The sequence below is a fragment of the Neopsephotus bourkii genome, unplaced genomic scaffold (assembly GCF_033783945.1).
Source record: "Neopsephotus bourkii isolate Nb327-2 ecotype Australia unplaced genomic scaffold, CSIRO-AGI_Nbou_v1 NB_1630, whole genome shotgun sequence".
NCBI classification, from domain to species: Eukaryota; Metazoa; Chordata; class Aves; order Psittaciformes; family Psittacidae; genus Neopsephotus; species Neopsephotus bourkii.
In genome coordinates, this window is record NW_026902105.1 from 4,720,597 (window position 1) to 4,742,250 (window position 21,654).

Consider the following 21,654-nt stretch of genomic DNA (forward strand, 5'->3'; position numbering starts at 1 on the left):
ATTCCCTTTGGGGTAAACAATCAGATAGAGACTTCAAAATAAAACATTGGGTAGCACTGGAATTGTTACAGGAGAAAAAAAATATGTTTTAGCATAATTCGTTGTGTATCTCTGGAATTAGAAACCAATATAGAGAGGTGTGATTACCATCTATTACAGCATAACCTCACATTCCTCATATATATCCTTGCTTCTGCTTAGGTAAGATGAGGCATCAGGGATGATTCTCTGTGCTGATCTTACTCCAGTGTCCAATTGAACAAAATCAGCATTGATTCTTGATCAACACAGAGTCGAGATCCTCTTGTTAAATTTTTTATTTGGCTTCTCAATTATTTTATTTCTGGTGTTAAATGGTACTGTGTTAACCTGAAAAATGAAGGGTTTTTTTTAAATAAAATTTAAAAAATGAAAATTTCTAACCTGGCAGTCATCACCTTGCTGTTTAGAAAAGTGAATTTAAGCCACCTAAGGCTGCAGTCAACCTAAAGTCCTGTTTTCCAGTCTTCTGAGCATGTGTTTTTATGAGTAGGTCATTGCTCCTAAGTGAACACCAGTCTTTCTTTGAGCTCCTATGTAGATGTTTTGCAAGAAGGGTGAGCTTTGCATTGACTCAATTCTGTCCAAGGGGGCTAAGAGATACAAATATCTATTGGACTGTGGGAATTCATATTTAAATTAAGTATCTTTCACCAGGGCTTAGGCATGCTCCCCAGTACAAAGCACTTTGTGTTCCTGTTTAAGAAACTGCATATTATACTACCAAAAGGTGTTACAGAACAATTTTAGGTGCACGAGACCATGTAATCTGAATTCTGAGACTTGTAATACTGAGTTCACTCTTGGTTTGAGCTTGGATGGAAGTTACGTGGTCTGAATCCATTCACAGCATAGCAGAAGCAGCATCTCCCTTTCCGAAGGGAACAAATAGATGCATAAGGCAGAAAGATGCTAAGAGCATAGATGCTAAGAGCAAAAAGGAAGAGTGAAATCGGTCTTGCACTGTTATTCAGATCTCTCCAAAAGCTTTGCATGACAAATATTAAAAAACATGAGCTCTAACGAGTGGTGTCCCTCAAGGATCAGTGTGGGGACTGCTCTTGTTGACATGGACAGTGGGATTGAGCGTGCCCTCAGCAAGTTTGCTGATGACACCAAGCTGTGTGGTTCGGTTGATATGCTGGAGGGAAGGAATGCCATCCAGAGGGACCTTGACACACTTGCGAGGTGGGCTGATGCCAACCTCATGAAGTTTAACCATGCCAAGTGGAAGGTCCTATACCTGGGTTGGAGAAATCCCAGGCACAGCTACAGGCTGGGCAGAGAAGAGATTCAGAGCAGCCCTGTGGAGAAGGACTTGGGGGTGCTGGTCGATGAGAAAATGAACATAAACCAGCAGTGTGCGCTTGCAGCCGAGAAAGCCAACCGTATCCTGGGCTGCATCAAAAGGAGTGTGACCAGCAGGCCAAAGGAGGTGATTCTGCCCCTTTACTCTGCTCTTGTGAGACCTCACCTGGAGTATTATGTGCAGTTCTGGTGTCCTCAACATAAAAAGGACATGGATCTGTTAGAACAAGTCCAGAGGAGGGCCATGAGGATGATCAGGGGACTGGAGCACCTCCCGTATGAAGAAAGGCTGAGAAAGGTGGGACTGTTCAGCCTGGAGAAGAGAAGGCTGCATGGAGACCTCCTAGCAGCCTTCCAGTATCTGAAGGGGGCATATAGGAATGCTGGGGGTGGACTCTTCATTAGGGACTGTAGTGTCAGGACAAGGGATAATGGGTTAAAACTTAGGGGAAGTTTAGATTGGATATAAGGAAGAAATTCTTTCCTTTTAGGGTGATGAAGCACTGGAATAGGTTGCCCAGGGAGGTTGTGAATGCTCCATCCCTGTCAGTGTTCAAAGCCAGGTTGGACGAGGCCTTGGGTGATATGGTTTAGTGGGAGGTGTCCTGCCCATGGCAGGGGGGTTGGAACTTGATGATCTTAAGGTCCTTTCCAACCTTAACTATTCTATGATTCTATGATTCTATCATTCTATTATTCTATCATTCTGTCATTCTAGTCTCTTGGGGGAAAAGGAAAGGCACATATCCTACTTTCATTTCTGCTCAGGATAAATATTTCAATATATTTACTTAGGTAATATAATATATTCACTTAGGTGGCAGTTAGTGTTAATCAGAAAATTACACTTGAAGACAGAACTACAGGCAAAAGGTAAAACATACATTATCATGGTGGAATTCAATCTGAGCAGCTGCTTGTACTGTCCTGAACTATATTTAAATGTCACAATGTTTGGAAATGATTGATCACTTTTAGTGAATGGATGAGTTGTAGTAAATATAGAAATTCTATTACTTCCCATATTGTCAGATAAGAAAACATTAATCACATACGAATTTGTTGGATACTTAGATTATAAAGATTCCAAGTAAGTTAAGACAAATGACTTCATATAAAGAAATATGTAATGCCAAAAGGGACTTCAGTTTCTCAAAGTGGAAATTGATTATCAGTTAAATCATCCAAAAGAAAATTTAAACAGAAAAACATAATTCATACCTGAAAATGCAGAAGAAAAATTCACTGAATTCCTCAGAAACCACAGTCTGGAAAGAAGAGTCTGGACTGATGAAAAAATCCAAGTCATTACAACCTAATGTAGGGAGGAAATGGAATTATGTCAGTGGAATTTTGAAGCAAGGGCTATAAACTAAGAGTCAGGAATTAGAGGCTTATTTTTATTTTGTGAAGCACATACCTGAATTGAAACATAAAATATATTATTAAATCAGAAAAATGAAAAGTTAACAAAGCAAAGTAGAACTCACAGGAATTTTCATAGAATCATAGAACCATAGAACGGTTAGGGTTGAAATGGACTTTGAAGTTCATCTACTTCTAACCCAACTGACATGGGCAGGGACACCTTACACACAAGGAAAATTAGAATGCTAATGCAGAAAAATGTGAAGAGTTAATTAAATGTTTATTTATCTTTAAGATAAAAGAATGGGATTGTATAACATAATGGTACACATATGCTTTAGTTTCGACTAGAAATGTAGCAGGATGTCATAAGGTAATTAATAATATTTAGGTATTTTTAAATTACTGGTCCAAACAAACCATGTCCAAGAGATTTAAAAGATATGCTTTGGAGCTGTCTCATTTATTCATATTTATTTTCAGTAAACCAGGGAACACTGAGGAAAATCCAAACTAAGCTAATGTCAAGCCAAAATTGGGATATGAAAAAAAGTGTGTAATTCATAAACCTGTCATCATAACTTTGATAAATGATGATATAGTAATCAACTAATAAAGAATTAAAGGGGGGGCAGTAAAATTAACAATAGACAGGATGGGCTTTTAGGTCTGTTCATATTAGGATTGTATAATCACTTTTGTCAGTAGACAGAATATTAATGACATAGTATATTTAATGTTTTATTAATACTTGAATTATTACACCATTGTGGTTTCATTTAGGAAACTATAGTGTTACAAATGATATATTTTAAATGGATTAAACCCTGACTAAAAGTGAACGTAAATTGGGATTTGTTACTGGCATAGAAGAGGAGCTTGTGTTAAAACATGCTTTGTTGGACTGTTTCTTGGTCCCAGGCTTTCTAAAACTGTTATAAATTACTTGCAAGAAATGAAAAGTCAACACTGATTTTAGTTACATATGATTCCAGACTTTAGTGAGAAAGTAACTGACTGATGTGGATCACCTTCTAGATGAGAGCAAACAAATAGAGTGCAACTCTTTCATAGTCAAAGGAGAAGCACAGTCCCAGGAACCAAAGTAGGTCACGGTTATAATACTGATGATGTTTTGGAGGAGCAAAGACTAAATTGACTTGGTCATCATGGATAAGCTCAGACACTTCAATGAAGAGTCTTGAAGCTTTCCTCTGACTGAAACTGTAAAAAAATCCCCAAATCTTCATTTTTTTATACATAAAGTTAAATGTTAAGAAGTAGGTATATGATGCATAACTTAGTTTTCATGCTTATTCACTCCTTATAGATATTCAGAATCAGTATAGAGACTTTAAGAAAGATACTGAGATATTGCATGAGGTTCCAAAAAAAAATTCAGAGAGTAGTTAGTTGTTAGCAAAATTATACTTTATAGCGAGAGACTATATAGACTCTTCATCAAGGAGAAAATTGCATCATTATTGAACACTGGTTTTAAGTACTTGAAAAGAAGAGCTTTATTTCACAAGTGGATGGCTGTAGTGTAACATAAAAAGATATTATAAAATTGAGTGAATAGAAGTCAATAGTAGCCAAATTCATTTTGAAATAAAATGACAATAATTATGAGTAATATGAAAATGTGAATATTCATATACAAGAGCAGTATGATAATGTAATGTGATGTACAGAAGTAATATGATAAAAGAAGAGCAATAATGGGAAATTCTCAAAAAACCTCTATCTCTGGACATTTTGAAGTCAGGCTTATTCATCAACAAATTTCAGTTACACCTTAAAGAAGTCATATGGCCAAGACTGTGTAGTAGGTCATTCTTCATGATCATAGTCGTTATGTTTGCATCTATAACTTGGTGAAAGCAAGGCCTTGGTCAAGCAAACCAAATGAGAAAAGCAATTGTCTTTTCATGGCAGAAGCAGTCTTTCTGATTGAATGTTACTCACTAATAAAGCTATATGGCTCTTCATTGGTAACACACAACTCTAAAATCCGGTAGAGTTCTTGTTAAAATACATTATAAAACTTTACATTATCTAAAATTCAACTGCAACTTATCTAAGGTGAAGAATTGCAATTTTAAACTGCACTATAATTTTAACTACAAAATCTGTTTGTATAATTCCCTAAAACTGAAATATATTGTACAGTATATTGTACAAGCTTGTTTTCTTCATTTTTAAGCAACCTTGCTCAGTGACTGTGGTCTGAGCATAATTACACTAATCACAAAGTTTCTGATGTGTCCTGGTTTTTCCTCTGTGTGCCATATATTTGTTCTGATGACACAAAGGCCATTGGATTTAGTTTGTGAAAGACCTCTTGAGTGTTTTAAAACTTTCACATTGGTACAGTGGTTGTCATTACAAAATGGTACCTAATATTTCATTCCTTCACTATACTTCCAGTGGAAAATAACTGTGTATTTGTTGGCAGATGTTGATTTCTTTATTGCTCCCAGTAGTGCTTCCTTCATGTAATGCAATTTTAGGGCCAAAATTTGCCCTTAGATGACCTTGTCTTCTATGGTTTTGAGCTTGCAGTTGGCTTCTAACACTAGAAGACTTTTCCAAAGATAAATGTTATGCCTGTATTGGGAGCTTTCATTTGATCTTGGCAGATAAAGAGATATGCTCTGTCTTGGTACGTGTGTTCAACAGTCCCTTCAGGAATAAGTGATCAAGACCCTAATTTAGACAATTCAGATCAGTTCTGAAAAGTAAGTGGGATTAACCCATTTTTTAAAGACAGAAATCTAGAATGACTTTTTTTGGAAGAAATGTGTAGTCAGAAACCTAAAAAGCTCAGCAAAAAAGACAACTGGAAAGATCTATGCCTAGAGATAACATAAAAGCACAAATAATGAGAAAGTGGTGAATACTTACTAGCCCTCATATGGGACAATATAAAGAAGTGTAACCAGGAGTCAGGTTTAAGAACAAATGGAAGACACAGTTGTTCACATCTATCTACATCATCTATGGACTTCATTGCCATGAGTTGTACAGTATGCCAAAAGTATAAAAGGTTGAAAAAGCTACTAGATACAATCATGAGAAAGTTCATGGAGTGTTATTAAATGTGGATGAAAGGTTGCAACCTCTGGCTCAGGATTTCCCTAAATCACAGATTGCCAGCAGCTGGGAGGGTATGCCACAGGGACTATCACTTTATAATCACTCAATTTTTATTCCTTTTCCTGAAAACAACTGTTACTGGCTCTGTCAGTGACAGGATCTTGAGCTAGAAGAACCTTTATTCTAAGATACCACAGCCATGCTTATAGCAGCCCCAACTTCATTTTTCCTAAGAAACAGGGTTTTTTTTAAACAGAAGTTCCCAGACTGCACTTTATTGTACCTGTGACATCTGTGCTAAACGGTAAAACATCATTCACTATTGCAAGACACCTAGAAAAGAGCAAGAGTAGTTCAAAGTAAGAGCCTTATCTATGACGTATTTCCATTTTATCAATTCCAGTTGAATCATTAATGTTTCTTCTGAAATAAAATTATTTTAATATTATATTAAATAAAGTTTGTCTTCATGCCGTATTCGTGTTGTCACTATTGATTTATGTGCTTTTAACTTATTAATTTTAAACTTCTTGGAATGTTGATCAAGCTTTTAATGTAGTTTGAAATGTGCTCTTTCAGTGTTTTTTATTGCAATTTAAACCATTTAATGATTTATACATCATTTTATCCAGCATTAAATCATAACATTTACCTTAGAAGTTGTCTTGACTACACAGGCTTCCGTATTTTAGGTGGGAAAAAATATAACTCAATGCTTGAGACATTTGAAAGGTTGTTTTTTTTAAAAATCCATAATTAATTACTTTGTCTCAGAATGAAACACTGTGCCTTGAAAAGGCACTTGCTTTGTTTCTGTAGGTACAGGCTTTCAGTATATTCCCATCCAAGAAAATGAAACACTTTATTTCTCCATAACGCAGCACGTACTTTTCTAGTGAAACTTACTTGTGATGTTGAAAATGTCTCTTCAGCGCTGCTCTGTGGGGTAGCAAATGTATGCACACATGCACACACTTAGAGGACAGTATATGCATTATTTCTTGCTATAAATGTAACTAACAAAAAGAGTTCTATCAGGTGCACAAGAAAATAAACAAAATAACAATCAAGATGTTAATGCCCAGGATGCCTTGAAACAATAGATGCCAATTCCTGTAGAAGAATGGAGCAAACAAAATTAGCTATAGATTGCATTGAGGAAAGATAAATCACTGAATTTGACAGAGAAATTTCCACAGTGCATCTTAAGCTGTGCAACCCCTAGTGAAAAGGAACAGAAAAATTGTTTTACCTTGACTTAGCAGCCCATACTGGAGGATAAATTCTGTTTCACATTCCAGCTAAAACTGATAGTTTTTAAGCACGGGAAATCTTTTATTTCAATAAAACTCATCCTCCTTTCCTACTTGGCCTTAATTGCAGAACTGAAATATTTAGTCAATACTTTTAGTTTTTCTTCTTCCCAATTTGGCAAAGTAACAATTATGTATTTGCTGATCTGTCACCACAATGAAACAAATGTGCTTCCCTTCATGTCCATTGTACTAGCAAAAAAAAACAGGGACAACTCTCTAAGCTACGGTAACATCAATCTCCTTATTGTATTAACATTTCTCTCACACTTTAAAAGGTTTGTAAGTAGGAGACAGAGAAAGATTAAATGCCACATTATTTTATGAAGCACTGAAATGCCTGATCTATCCAAAATTATGGATGAGAAAATAACCCAAAAGAGAAAAGTGATACTGTCAGTGGTGTTGCTCTGCTTGCATGTGTCAGTTGTAAGGAAAATTTACAAACCTTCTGTGTGTTTTTTTTAATTAATTATCCATTCTAGAAGCACTGAAATGCCTGATCTATCCAAAATTATGGATGAGAAAATAACCCAAAAGAGAAAAGTGATACTGTCAGTGGTGTTGCTCTGCTTGCATGTGTCAGTTGTAAGGAAAATTTACAAACCTTCTGTGTGGTTTTTTTTAATTAATTATCCATTCTATCTCTTATTATGCTACATACAAATTAGTTAAAATTTATCAACCCATTATCTGAGTACCACTTCTGCTTTGCTTTTCTTATCCTTGGAATTACTATGTGTATGAGTTCTTCATTAAAGGTTGCTGGAAAACCATTAACACAGCCATCTGTAAAATGAAACAAAGCTGAAGCACAGGTACCAGTAACTATCACACTTCAAGTTACCTACATTTGAGCCTACTTAGGTCTTTAATTTTAAAGCATTTACCTTTCATTTGTTTCTCATCCCAATCCATCTAGTTTGGGAGGCAGTGCCATATTAAAACATCTGGGATTCATATAATATATTTTTTTAACATAAATTCAGTGTGATCAATCCCAGATGCTGAACAACTGAAGTTACATATAAAACACTCCTAGATTTCGGCCAAAACCATATTCAGCTTCCCATACCTTAAAAGCAGAAGTTCTTTAAATAGATACAAGTCAGATTTGTAATTTATTAAAACACTAGACAAAATCAAAACCAAAAAGAAAAAAGGAAGGAAAAAATTGGAAATGAAGCCCATTTCATTTAAAGTACAATTGAGTTAGACAAGTTAGATTAGTTTATATGTCATTCTGGGCTATATTTTCAATGTTATCAGTCATTAAATTTGCCCAAGACTTCTTATCATAAGCTACTTCTTTCAGTCACATTTTGAGCCACCTAGGTAGCTGACTGAAATTAAGCAAGGAGATTTGGGCCAGGACAGTTCAGCTTTTCCTGAGCAGTAAGACTGGGGAGGACTGAGATATTAGCTTGCCGAAGAGAAAAATATTCAAGAGAACAGCTGTTAAAAAGTCTCTCGAAACAAATGCGGTGAAATAGGACCTTGAAGTTAGGTAGAGAGAGGAGAAACAAGAGAACCACAAGTCAGAGAAGGACCTTAAAACCCAACACTGATTCAATAGCCGATCTAGTAATTTTCATCATTGGGAAAAGGCATCAACATTCAGGGGAAAGCCAGATTCTATGTGACTTCACATAAATGATTTTTTTGTGATTTATTTTGTTTTGTTTCTCGTGCCAGCATTCTTGCTTTCCTGAATGTTTGAAATGTCAATAACAGACACAATCAAGGTAGGGTAAAAAGAAGAATATGAATTATGTGGACAAAAGTACTTGAGGAGCACAGTTTATCATCACCAACAGCTACATGTAGTGTTCTTTCTCAGAATAACTCATTTATATAGTCAATGATTGCAAAATGCAACTAATGGCCATATTCATCAATTACCTTTTCTAGCATCAGCATTCCCAGTCGAATCTTCTTGTGAACTGGACCTGATCTCTGTTTTTTTTCTTTTTTTTTTTTCTGGTTTTTTTTTTTTTTTTTTTTTTTTGATTGGTAAAGGCTGAGAGAAAAATGCTGTTGAATACCTCATCTTTCTCCATATCCAGGTAACGAGGTCTCACATTTCCTGCTGGAGAGGGACCATATTCTCCTTAGTTTTTCTTTTATCACTGATGTACATGATGTATAGAAGCTTTTCTTGCTGTCCTTGATGTCCCTGGCCAGATTTAATTCTGTCAGAGCTCTAGCTTTCCTATCCTGAACCCTGGTTGCTTGGACAATTTTCTGTTTCTCCCAGGCTACCTGTCCTTGCTTCCACCCTCTGTACAACACCTCTTTTCATTTGAATTTGTCCAGGAGCAACTAGTTTATCCATGCAGTCCTCCTGGTGTTTTTGCCTGACTTCCTATTTGTCAGGATGCATCACTCCTGAGCTTGGAGGAGGTGATCTTTCAATACAAACCAGCTTTCTTGGCCCCCCTTTCCCTCCACACCTTTACCCCATGGTACTCTAACAAAGAGATCTGCAGGGTGCCCTTCAGCTTCACATTCCCCACCAGACCCTCCTTGATGGTGAAGCAACATCCAGCACTACACCTCCCCTCATTGGCTCCTCCACCACTTGAAGAAGAAAGTTATCTTCAGCACATTCCAAAACCCTCCTGGATTTCTTTTGCCCTTCTGTGTTGCTCCTTCAACCAATATTGGGGTGGTTGAAGTATCCCAGGAGGACCAGGGCTTGAGAACATGAGGCTGCTCCTATCTGTCTATAGAGGCCCTCAACCACTCAGCCTTTCTGGTTGGATGGACTTTAGTAGACCCCCACTGTAATGTCCCCTGTCCCTGCCCTCCCTTTAATCCTCACCCATAAGCTCTTGGCTGGCTCCTCATCCATCCCCAGATGGGTCTCCATATACTCCAGCTGGTCACTGATGTAGAGGGTGACATCATCTCCCTGTCTCCCCTCCTGCCTCCCTTTCCTGAAGAGACTGTATTCTTCCATTCTAACACTCCAGTCACAGGAGCCATCCTACCACATCTCTAAAATGCCGATGAAGTGATAACTCTGCAGTCATGCGCATGTCTCTAACTCCAGTTGCTGGCACTGGCATAAAACTGGTAGGAGTGGGATGGATTGAGGTTCCCCTCCACTGGAAACTTCGCGTTAAAACCCCCTTCACAAGCTTGGCAAGTCTATGATCATTCCTTTACTGCAGAACTTGTCTGGTTCTATCAAAGTTCAGTCTTTGTTGGGATGATGGCTGGGGGGAAGTCAGGGCCAGTTGCTGGTGACTTGAAGACATCTAGTTGATGGGCTATAAAAGAATTACACAGCAGGAAGAACTGTCGTGGTTTAAACCCAGCCACACAGCTCGTTCACTTTACTCCCCCCTTTCCTCCCTCTTTCTTTCCTTCCTTCCCCCCCTCCTCCACTCCCGGAGGGATGGGGAGGAGAATTGAAAGAATGTAACTCCCATGGGTTGAGATAAGAACAGTCCAGTAACTAAGGTATAACACAAATCACTACTGCTACCACCAATGATAATAATGATAAGAGAAAATAACGAGGCAAGAGAATACAGTACCTGACCTGCCAAAACGAATTCGACCCAAAAGAGATCCCCGTGCCCTTCTGGGTAACTCCCAGTTACATTGCGGACATGACGTGCTGTGGTACGGAATACCTCTTTGGCCAGCTTGGGTCAGGTGTCCTGTCTCTGCTTCCCCCTGGCCTCCCCTCCTGCCTGGCAGAGCATGAGACTCACAAAGTCCTTGGTCAGAGTAAACATGACTTAGTAACAGCTAAAAACATTGGTGTTAACAGCTCTATTCCTAGGCTGAAAGTCAAAAGACTGCTGCACCAGCTACTAAGGAGAAAAAATTGACTGCTACTGCTAAACCCAGGACACTGAAGATGCTCATCCCATTCTCTGACAGATGCATCCCATTACCAGTGGACCAGGTTTCTCAAAGCAAGTCTCACGGTGTATGCAGCTGAAAACCTGGTTGTGGAACCAGTACCATAGCCATTTGTTGATTCACCAAAGTTGACTGGCCCTTTCCAACCCCTTCCCTTTGACTGAAAGGACTGATGAAAAACTGTCTCTGCCCCAGAGTCCTTTACTGACACTTCCAATGTTCTGTAATCATTCTTGATATTCCTCAGGCTGCTCCTGGCTGTATCACTGGTGCCCATGTGAAACAACAGGAGAGAACAGTAGGAGGCTTGGTAGTCTTTTGGTGATACCCCTGATCATAGAATCATAGAATCAAAGAATAGTTAGAGTTGGAAAGGACCTTAAGATCATCTAGTTCCAAACCCTGACTGGGACATCACATGCTAAACCATGTCACTCAAGGCTCTGTCCAACCTGGCCTTGAACACTGACAAGGATGGAGCATTCACAGCTTCTTGGGCAACCTGTTCCAATACCTCACTACCCTCACAACAAAGAACTTCCTTGTACGTAAAGTAAACTCACCCTGTTGAAATTTGAACCTGCTACCCCTTGTCCTACCACTACAGTCCCTAATAAAGAGGCCCTTTCCATCACCCTTACAGGCCCCCTTCAGATACTGGAAGGCTGCTACGAGGTCTCATCTTCTGCCTTGCCTCAGCTGTCTAGCACCAAAATAGAATATGTCATCCACACTGGGAATTAGAATCATAGAATCATAGAATAGTTAGGCTTGGAAAGGACTTTAAGATCATCTAGCTCCAACCCCCCTGTCATGGGCAAGGACACCTCCCACTAAACCATGTCACCCGAATTAACATTTTTGTGCAGAGAAGGTTCCTATGATGGGAAAGGTGGGCTATTTTCTCAGACTTTCAGATTGCCAGTGGAACCAAGAACCACTTCTTGTGCAGGAGAGCTATGTATTTTTTTCCAAAGCTTTCACTCCTAAAATTGAGCAGAGAAGCTATAGGGAAAGAGATTACTGAGCACCTCTCCTTGTCTAACTCCCAAGGCAGAGTTCCACTTGACAGTAGGTTTTAATAGATTGCAAGAGATTTCCTGGTCAACCAGAAACACAAAGTAAAGGCCAATTCATAATTTATTAATTCCAGATTTTATATAAAATACAAAGACTTTGTTGTTTTTTAGAACATTGAAAACCGAGAAGTTATCTCAGGTAAAAGGGAAGAATGAGACATAGAAATGATGAGAAAAGAGAAGTATTAAAGATCTATAACAAAGAGGTTGGGGATGGGGAAAGCCACAAGTAACAAAAAACATGATAAGGGGCTAAAATGCCTAAAGTAATGTAAAACTTCAATGGCATTGTTTTGACCCTCTGACATGTCAAACACTTTTGAAAATGTTTCAGAATATTTTAAGGTTTTGGAAAAATGAATGAGGAAAAAAGCAATGAATGAAAAGAGAGCAAACTAACTTTGAGTATGGGCATCTCTATAGAACTTTTTACCACATCTTACCATCTGAGGCCTGAGAAATACTGTATGGAATGTGCAGAAGAGAGATAATATAGTTAGAAAAAAGAAGACATAAAGATTGTTTTGAGTCTCCAAGTCCAAACTTCCTTCCTTTCAGTCTGATCACATTGATTAACAGGGCTTGAATAATAAAGAAGTAACTAAATAGCCTATTTATTTCATTCAGAGGTGCATCTGTGTCATCGAAGTGATCTATTAGGCTAAGTACCCCTAAACTGCAGCTGCTCCTCATTAGTTTAAAAAGACTAAGAATGAAACATATGATAAAATGAATAGGTAAAGTTTTCTACATTGAGAAAATGATTTTTGTTTTCTCTGTAATGAGTCATTTAAATATAAAAATCTTTATCATAGGGATTTGTGCAAGTAAATAACAGAGCAAAATCTTAAAATAACTTTTTCATATACAATATGAAAACTTAGGGTGGCTAATTGATGTGGCTAGAGAATCATATGCAACAAGGCTGCAAGATGAGTTACATCCAGTATGTAACTCCTTCCATGCTCACGACCTCTGGAGCCTTTCTCCTAAGCAGCTAATACTTTACCTACTTGGAGAGAGGATAACGGGTAACTGGTCTGCTTAAGTCCAACAATTCCTGCATTGCCTATATATTCTAATGCAAATATCTTTTGAACTCTGCATCCTAGAATGTATCAGACCATAAAGATTCAGTAATTAGATAAAGTTGGCAGCAACATTTCTTCAGGCTTCATACATCAAAGACACAGAACATTGAGTTATTTTAATGTCTGCTGAATAGCACATTTTGAATCTCCAGTTGAAAATAAATGTTTAGTCTCACAAGTCTGGATCTAATCTGTCCTAAGCCTTTTTGGCTGTCACCAAGATACTTTTTCACAGAAAAGAGGATGGCTATAAAATAAAAAACATATTCCAGCATGAAAAACAACTACCAAAAGGCTGATTTTGCTTCCATTTGCACTGGTGAGAATTCATGCTTTATCTTAGTGAGTTTGTCTTAGTCTAAGCATAGCCATACACAGGCAGAAGGAACTGCCTTCAATTTCAGACCCAGTTCCCAGGGACCAGCTTGCTCTTCTCATCGACCTGTGAGAGTAATATCTAAAGGCGACAGACATAGAACACATTTTACCTAAATTTGGCTATCTCTGAGCTAAAATTTGCTTGAAGTTAGTTTGCCAGTATAACATTTTAGAATGTGGAGTAAATGTTATACTGCACAGTTTAGACTCAACGTTTTTCACATAGAATGAATCAACCTCTAAAGATACCTAAGATGGAAGAATCACAAACCAATAATTTAGACGGCAAAGTCAGAATGCTGCTAAGGTCATTCTTACCGTACTCTGCCAGTTACTCAATCAGGAGTTTCCAATGTCAATAGCAAAAAAAAAAAAAAAAAAAGTCATTGCAGAATGCAGAAAAATGGGAGAAAACAGAGGCATGAAAAGAACAATGCCTTTCAAAAAATGTTACAACTAATCTATCTGTGAAGCTGAATCTGACCTCAATATTCGGATATCAATATCTGCCTTATTTGGAGCAGATTTGCCTTATCTCAATGTAAGGCTTATTTGGAACAGATTTGCCTTATCTCAATGTAAGCCTTATTTGGAGCAGTGGGTTGGCTGAGATGGCTACCAGAGGATTCTTCTCATTTGAAACAGTTTATGCTTCTATAATATTGCTGTTCAGGTTTACAAATTATGAGGATTACAGAACTGGACTATAATTTCAGTTTTCCTTTTAAACATAACATATCTCAGACTACACCACCAAGTACACAGAAATTAATTTCAACAGTAATTTCAATAGTAATAGAAACATTACATAAATTTTACATAAATTCCTTATTGAAGCTACCAGCGAAATGTATCGATAGTGAAGATAGTGTTCTAAGGCTATACAATCACCAGAACTCTACATGCTGTAAAATTGAGACAAAATGAAGCTGAAACACATGGAGATAAACCCAAGGAACATATGTTAATAAAAGGATAAAATTTTTTCAAGGAAATGTAAAAAAATGCATTTAAATTCACATACTTTCACTAACATGAAAATCTTTTATTGTAAACAATGGATATTGCTTTCTCTTTGAAAAAGGTAAAAGCCTTTTCTTCTGCAAAGGAAAAGGGATCAGTCAAGCAAGATCTTAATTGTTGTTGATCTCAAGTGGAAAGATCCTGATAAAATATACCTGGAAACAGGCACACAGGACTTCTGAGAAAACAATTCACTGATAAGCACTCACCATGTTCACTACATTAAGTACTACTCATAAAATAAGTTAATCTCTTAAAGCTTGGAAAGTCAGAATGATAGCATGACACACTGCAATAACTTCAGGAGCAAGCGGGAAACGCCATCTCTTGTGAGCTACAGTGGCTGACATAAAAAAGAGAAACATATCTGCTCTTCAACTGCCTGCAATGAAGAAGCAAAAGGTAAAATTCATATCATACTGCTTTCGGTCATCTAGAAGTTTTATTCTCAGTCATGGAGTGGTAGGATTAGTGACTTTTTACCCAATCAGTGGAGAAAACTGAATCTCTAGAAAAAGAGATTAAGTACTGGCAACCATTTCTTATATTAGCTGCCTTAGTTAAGTGTCTAAAGTGGTCTGGAATGAATCTGGGAAGAGGGAGCTGTATCTGAACACAAAGAAATTGACATACTTTGTAAGATCACAAACCCATGATTATCAGAGTTGCTGCAGACCAGACTGGAATTATTCTTTCATATTTGCAGTTCAGTCATACCATTTGAATTCTGGCATATTACCTCCCATGCCTGCCTTTGCTTATAGCAGGTATGCCAACTTTCAAACACTTAAAAAAAATTTAGATCCCGATATATTCCTATTTAAGCCTAAAAAACTTATGTGTTTTCGCTATTTTTAGTGAGTCCCTTAGAAATGGCTCATGAACACTCAAAGATTGACAATACGTGTGTAAAAAAATGTGGTATTGCACTCATCCTAAGAAAACAGTAAGCTTGTGAAATTATTTAAGATTTCAACTGAAAAAAATATGCCAAAAACATTTAAAGTATAGTGGATGGACTGCATAATTCCCTTGGTTACATCGAATTACTGTCTCAAATCAAAAATGCAATTGATTTTTCTGTTATATTTCTTTCTAAAATCTACAGTAATACATAATTTCTTTATTTTCAAAGCTGAGCTTGTCATAGCTGAGACCTCATTTTTACCATATAGCTTTAGTATGTCTTTTATTTTTCTGTAGTCTATAAATACGTTCTTACATATTTAGTATTTCACTGAATGGTTGGGATCACTCAATCATCAAGTGACAGAGATCAGGGTTAATAGCTTCATACAGAGAAATGGGTTTATCTCTTATAATATCCTGAAGACTAGCAAATTGCTAGGGGAGCAAAACTGATTGTTTAATATTTTCTTCCACCACCTTTCTACTTTTCACAGGATTAGCATGCTGATCATTTTGCTGCCTTTCTATATACATGGCTGGCGCACTGCATGGGTCTCTTCCAACTCAGCCTGTGTTGGGGATGAGGACAACTGCATTTTCTTCTGTCTATAATTCTAGCATCTGATAAGGAATATTTGGCCCTGATGTGTTTCTTTGTGCTGCTCAGAATTCTACAAGAGGAGAAGGGGTGGAATATCTGAGGCATGAAATGGTGACCAGCTATCTATGGATACTGCACTGAGGGGCTCCTTTGCTCTCGTCTGGGTGCAGGCCTGCTAGCAGCAGCTCTTTAAATACAGAGTTAAACTTCCACTTAACAGGAGCTGCAGTATGGTCAACAGGATTATCTTAAATTGTATCAAACCACAGGAAAGAAAACACAACCAGGCTTCTGAACCTCATACTGAAGCTAAGTCAGTAGAAGGGGTTGGGAAGACAAATAAGTTATGATTGGTTTGGGTGGCTATGATTTCTGGAAATTTAGGCGGAACAAGTTTCCTTTCAATGGATGCGGCATACACTGTGCTCCGAGGTGACTGGCAGAGTTCCTGGTGAAAGAATAAAGTAAACTATGATGCAGTCCAATAAATTAATTATCTGCTTTTCATGCCACAGCCATATCCTGTCACTTGCCAGGATGCTGGCTTCGAGCAATGCTTGATTTACCATGCTCCAGTCTCAGCTGAGATCACATGGCTTTTGTTCTTGGACTGCTTCAGCCCTGATTTTGGTTTTGTTGTTACTCTGCCAATAGTAGTAAATAATGAGAGAAAAAAAAAGATGCCAACTAGCTGAAAGACAACTTCAGATGCTTTATGAGAGGTCAGGCAGCAAAGAATATATTGTATCATTAATTTTGTTAAGGCACAGCCACATTCAATTTGCCACTGAAATGAGTATTTATTTCTTAAAATAAATAAAAATCCACCAGCTTTGGTCAAATGAAACCTATTTTTTGCGGCACTGATGTCAAATAATTTAAAGAACTCAGTGTACTTAATGATAAGTGGGTTTTGATATGGTCACAACTTCTATGAACCTTTGGGCAATGGATGCATTCTTGATGACACTGTGTATTCTCACTGCTAACATTGGACATTATTCTTCACCTTCACATTTACACATCTACACCTCTGTTGTGTAGCAGAGAGCACTATTCCGCAAAGAAATCAAAATTAGTCAGCAGAGTAGTCCTGAAAGACAAAGAAATGATGATATTCAATTCAGGTAGACCAAAACAATAGATTTCAATGTTTCTTTTCAAAGCAGATACTGTGAAGTTTAACCATAACAAGTGCAGGGTCCTACACCTGGGTCAGAGCAATCCCAGGCACAGCTGCACATTGGGTGGAGAAGAGATTCAGAGAAGCCCTACAGAAAAGGACTTGGGGGTGTTGGTTGATGAGAAAATGAACATGAGCCAGCAGTGTGCGCTTGCAGCCCAGAAAGCCAACTGTATCCTGGGCTGCATCAAAAGGAGTGTGACCAGCAGGTCGAAGGAGGTGATCCTGCTCTTTCTTTATTCTGCTCTCGTGAGACCTCACTTGGAGTATTATGTGCAGTTCTGGTGTCCTCAACATAAAAAGGACATGGAACACTTGGAACAAGTCCAGAGGAGGGCCATGAAGATGACCAGGGGACTGGAGCACCTCCCATATAGGCTGTGATAGGCTGAGAAAGTTGGGGTTGTTCAGCCTGGAGAAGAGAAGGCTGCATGGAGACCTCATAGCAGCCTTCCAGTATCTGAAGGGGGCCTATAGGGATGATGGGGATGGACTCTTCATTAGGGACTGTAGTGACTAATGGGTTAAAACTTAAAGGGGAAGTTTAGATTGGATATAAGGAAGTTCTTTACTGTAAGGGTGGTGAGGCACTGGAATAGTTTACCCAGGGAAGTTGTGAATGCTCCATCCCTGGTGGTGTTCAAGGACAGATTGGACACGGTTTAGTGTGAGGTGTCCTTGCCCATGGCAGGGGTTTGTAACTAGATGATCTTAAGGTCTCTTTCAACCCTAACTATTGTATGAATCTGTGATTCTATGATTCTATTTTTATGCTGACTCTTATGTTATGGCTATACTGTTATATTGTATCCTTTTACATTTTCTTCTTCTTTATATTTTGTGTGAAATTAATGACTAAGTCTGACATTCGAATCAATTTTACCTCTCTAAATTTAGTGTAAAAATTCATTTTAGTATAATTTATAGATTAATTTAGTGTTTTCTATAACTTCCTTTTATCAGATGGCCTGTGGTCTAAGGGAGGACATCTTGGTGGATGAAAGGCATAACTGTGGAAGAGCTAAGGGCAACTCCTGTGGGGTCACTTCCACCTCTGGAAGAGACCAGGAGGAGCTGGCAAGGACAGAGAAAACTAAGTATCACTAAATCATAGTCTTTGTACTTTTTTGCTGGAAAGAAGTAGTTTTAAAACTGAGCTGAGTGCAAACGTTAGATTTAGGCAAGGTGAGGCAGCTCAATTTTATTTGGTATGTCTGAGTGAAACAAAGAGAGGTAAATGAACTTTTTGAATTGTTACTTTTTAAAAAATAAAAGTTTTATCCAGGAATATGTTGAACTTATGATAAGGTGTCTGCCTGCTTATTATGTCTCACAGTTTATAAGAAAGGAAACGTGAGAGATGACCCAGCAGCTGCACAGTCACAACCCATCCACTGTCTTGGAACTGGGTGGCACTGCTTGGGACAAGCTGTGCTGCCATTAGGACCAAGAAGCCCTACATACTGCCAACTCAGGATCTCTCTTATAAGCAAAATTTGGCACTGATCTCACCAATGCCTGGGGGCAATGAAGGAGATATTAGACTTTCTGCATACAGGCTTTATGAATGCATAAGAAGATTGTCAGGCACACTCAAGCTTGCTTAGACACTGAGAACTTGAACCTAGAGTAGAAACATCCTATTGTGTTACACAAAATTTTTGCTAAGCAACGCTTCCAAGGAAGCCTGAGAAAAACTTAATAAACAAGCTCTGGCTAGATTATGAACTCTGAGGTTCATAACAAAGGAGAAGTATTTATTTCAATGAACATTGTTCTCATTTTTTCAGGCTCCAGCCCTACAGAAGTTGACACACTTGTTTAACTTTAGTTATTGAGTTAAACAGGACTGTTTAGCTAATTATATCACACCACAATTAAAAATATCTGTAAAGGATCAGGCCCTGTGACAGTGAATTCCAAATTTATTCAGGAACTCTGCATTTCAGAGAAGAGTCACAAGTCAATCACGGTATCTCTAGCCCAGTAAACATTTAGTTAATTACACCGAGTAGAACAACTTTGTGAAGAATGACATCCTAATTCAGAACAGCCTGTAATCTGATGATTAAACCACACAACTGGAAAACAGGATATTCTCAAGATTTTTCATGGTCACAGCACAAGACAGCATCTGTCCCCCCTCTCTAATCCAACAATTCTACCTAATTGTTTTGAAGTTCTCTTCTTTAGGGACCTCTTCTCCCTTACCCCATCCTTTTGAGATCAGCTCCTTCAGGTACCTTGGACTCTGTACTGCTCTATGCCTAGCAGGAACTGAGTGACTTAGGAACCAGAAGAGACTGGTTCCTGTACCAGAATTTTAATGAGAAACCAATGGAATTTGGTGTCTAAGTGCCTAAATCACTATTAAAAATCAGTGTTAATTGATTTGCTTCAAATAATTTGAAATATTTACATTTGTTTCAAAAACTATACATAAGGACTTTATTGTTAACACATTTATTATCTTATTTTACAGATACTGGCCAAAGAAAAACATCTTTAAGAGTCAAGAACCTGTCAAGAAGCAGCTTTATTGAGCATGTCCTCAAAAGTAGTGAGAGCATTAGGCATAATATTTTACTGGGAAAGGCTGGAAATGCAAAAGTATTTTTGGCTTGATACAGTAAATCATTTTCGTCTTTTGTATGGCAAATAGAGGTATAGCTATCAAAATCGATCATCCCTCAGGCTAGTATATACTGCTTTTTTAAAAAACATGGCCTTCTTCCTCAGGATGCATTTAAGTGTATATGAAAGGCAGACACAGATGAATCAGATTAATAGTATTGGAACATGTCAGCTTGAGATCGTGTAAGGATCAGTGCTTGCCAATAGCCGGCCACAGTCAGAGTGAGAACATAAGGCTCACATTACCCCATCCTCCCCTGAGCAGATAACATCTCAGATGTGTCAAGTGTATGTTCAGTGCCGGTTAATCACAGGAAAAGCAGTTTCACCGTCAGTCTTGTGACTGACATCAGTACTGCATCAGCCAGGAAAAAATCTTTCTCTGCTCAGAATAGCGCTTATTTTAAAAATCATTTCTGTGAGCATTCTCTGTATTAAGTGTTTCCCTGGCTTCCTTTTTTATCCACCAGCTGAGGCTGATTTCAGTCATTTTTCTTTCAAGGTAATGTCTATGTCTGTTGATTAAAGAGTTGGATAGGAACATCTCTTTTCAAATCTCTCACTCATTTGTCTGTAACTTATCTTCTGATGCTCAATATATTTGAACAACAAAACAAACATCAGAACATGATCTGTGGTAATACCACATCTGAATATCCTTCTTATTTAGCCATCCACTCTGTGTGACACACATACACAGGTTTATTGATAAATACACAGATAGCAGGGAGGAGAAAATTCAGGATAACCTGGATTTTTTAACCAGGAAATTTTTATTGTTCCTGATGGTGTTTCAGCTATTAACTGGCAAGAAGGCAGGCCTCTGAGTATGCAGATGTTTGTAGAGTTATGCAAATATGTCAATCACACTTTAAACTGATTTAGACTTTTTTTTACTTTTTTTTTTTTGTCTTTTATAATTAAAACCAAATATGTGGTTTTTTTTTTTGTTGGTTTATTTTTTTTTAATTTTGTGAGCATTCTGAAAATCAAAAACAGTCTGAATTTGTGTAGTATTTTAGTCTTTGTGCACTAAAATGTATTTTTAAAGCCCAACAAATTGGGTTTACAAGATACTGCAGTAATCATTTCAATATTCACAGCTCTGTTCCAAGACATACAAAACACAAGCTTTCTAAGCAAACATTTCATTTAAGCCTAAAAAGCCATCTCTTATCATTAAGAAAACTAAACCAGAAAAGAAAACAAGAATATAAAAGATTTAATATTCTGCAACTACTTTGGTTTTGTAATGTGTGAAACAGGCTCATTAAAGACAGCCCACAACTAAAGCTATAGGTAAATATTAGTTACTGGACTTGCTTGTAAGAGAACTGAAAGTGCAACTCTGATTTGTTTTTTTCCAAGGAAACAATAATCACTTACTTATTTATTTCTATTCCAAATGACTCCTCTGAATACTAACCAGTGATTTTGGTCTTTCCTAGGATTCCTTTATATAATATCTGTGTTTGATTCTTACTAAAACCTAAAGATGCTGATGTTAAGGAGCTGAGTTTGCTAGCTAGGTTTTTTGTCTAGCTTATGAAACAAGTACCACAGCGTCAGTCACAAAGCAAGATTACTAACTTTGCTGTCCTTGGGAGGGTGTGCTTCAGTTATGCATCCAAATGTAAATCCCTCATACCTCATAGTGCAGCTCTGAGACCAAAGTTACTGGATATGTTCTGGTATAACAGGGAACAAATAGGGACATCAAAACCCCAATTACCTAATTTTTCCGGAATTC